The 1,687-nt window shown below is 49.9% G+C and overlaps 2 pseudogenes; both read left to right on the top strand.

Moving 5' to 3' along the window:
* The first annotated feature begins 474 nt into the window (after window positions 1-474).
* LOC111737579 lies at window positions 475-593 on the top strand (annotated as a pseudogene).
* Window positions 594-1,301: 708 nt separating this feature from the next.
* LOC111737595 lies at window positions 1,302-1,420 on the top strand (annotated as a pseudogene).
* Window positions 1,421-1,687: the final 267 nt, after the last annotated feature.

The following is a 1,687-nucleotide window of genomic DNA, read 5'->3' as shown; positions in this document are numbered from 1 at the left end:
TCAGTCGTGCTATTTACAGAAAGTGCCAGGTTCAGTCCTGACTCTGAAAAAAAAACGGAACCCAGAGAAGGCCTGTCACACACCCGCCCTAGTGCGGAGTTTCTGCCGCTTGGCTGTGTGTAAGAATCACCCAGGAGGCTTTTAAAAGGCAGATTCCTGGGCCCCTACCCCAGATATTGATTCAGATGGTTTAGGACACAGCCCAGGAATCTGCATTTTCTCTCTGGTGGCAACTGCCACACTGAGGGAGTCTGCAATGTCTTGGTTCTAACTGTCTCACAGTAGGCCTGCATGTGTGTCCACTGCAAGGACAGGTGCAAGAAATGGCTGCCCAGCGTGGAAGGTGCTGGCGGGGCCACGTCCCTGTACAGAACGATCCTTGCCGAGGGGCTGGCTCTATGGTCATGAGACACCTTGGGCCAGGAAGTGACTACCCTCTCTCCTTCTCTCCTCATTTCTCAAGAGCAGTCACTAATCCACAGCCATGCCACCCTGAACAAGCCTGATCCCGTCTGATCTCAGAAGTTAAGCAGGGTCGGGCCTGGTTAGTGCTTGGATGGGAGACCACCTAGGAAGACCAGGTGCTGTAGGCGTAAAAAATAATTTAAAAAAATAAGGGATTATAAACTGACAAGGTCTTTGCAATCTGTGAGGTCAACTAAGGGTTGCCTCGCCTAAAAAAAAAAAAAAAGAGCCATCACTCATGACTCGACCATCAAATCAAAGGCATCTCCTGAAAGTCCAGACAGCTTCCCTTTTGGCTGGTGCCCCATTTCGCCACCACCTTCAGATGGTGTATACACCACCTACCAGGCTGGTGTATAATCCTGATTCTGCACGTTGTCTATCTCCTTTGCCACTTCCTTTTCTGATTTCCACATTCCACAGATTCTGGAAATTCACAAGATTTTTTTTCTCGGCCATTAACACCGTGGGTGTGCATTAGAATCACCTGCAGAGCTTTTTAAAAACACACAGCCCCTGGAGCCCCACCCCAGACCTACTGAATCAGCATCACTGGAGCTTGGTAGCCCAGGAATCTGCATTTTCTCTCTGGTGGCAACTGCCACACTGAGGGAGTCTGCAATGTCTTGGTTCTAACTGTCTCACAGTAGGCCTGCATGTGTGTCCACTGCAAGGACAGGTGCAAGAAATGGCTGCCCAGCGTGGAAGATGCTGGCGGGGCCACGTCCCTGTACAGAACAATCCTTGCCAAGGGGCTGGCTCTATGGTCATGAGACACCTTGGGCCAGGAAGTGACTACCCTCTCTCCTCTCCTCATTTCTCAAGAGCAGTCACTAATCCACAGCCGTGCCATCCTGAACAAGCCTGATCCCGTCTGATCTCAGAAGTTAAGCAGGGTCGGGCCTGGTTAGTGCTTGGATGGGAGACCACCTAGGAAGACCAGGTGCTGTAGGCGTAAAAAATAATTTAAAAAAATAAGGGATTATAAACTGACAAGGTCTTTGCAATCTGTGAGGTCAACTAAGGGTTGCCTCGCCTAAAAAAAAAAAAAAGAGCCGTCACTAATGACTCGGCCATCAAATCAAAGGCATCTCCTGAAAGTCCAGACAGCTTCCCTTTTGGCTGGCGCCCCATTTCGCCACCACCTTCAGATGGTGTATACACCACCTACCAGGCTGGTGTATAATCCTGATTCTGCACGTTGTCTATCTCCTTTGCCACT

This window comes from Pteropus vampyrus, unplaced genomic scaffold (genome assembly GCF_000151845.1).
Source record: "Pteropus vampyrus isolate Shadow unplaced genomic scaffold, Pvam_2.0 Scaffold28, whole genome shotgun sequence".
Taxonomy (NCBI): domain Eukaryota; kingdom Metazoa; phylum Chordata; class Mammalia; order Chiroptera; family Pteropodidae; genus Pteropus; species Pteropus vampyrus.
Note: the sequence above shows the minus strand (reverse complement) of the source record. Positions and strands in the feature narration are given on the sequence as shown.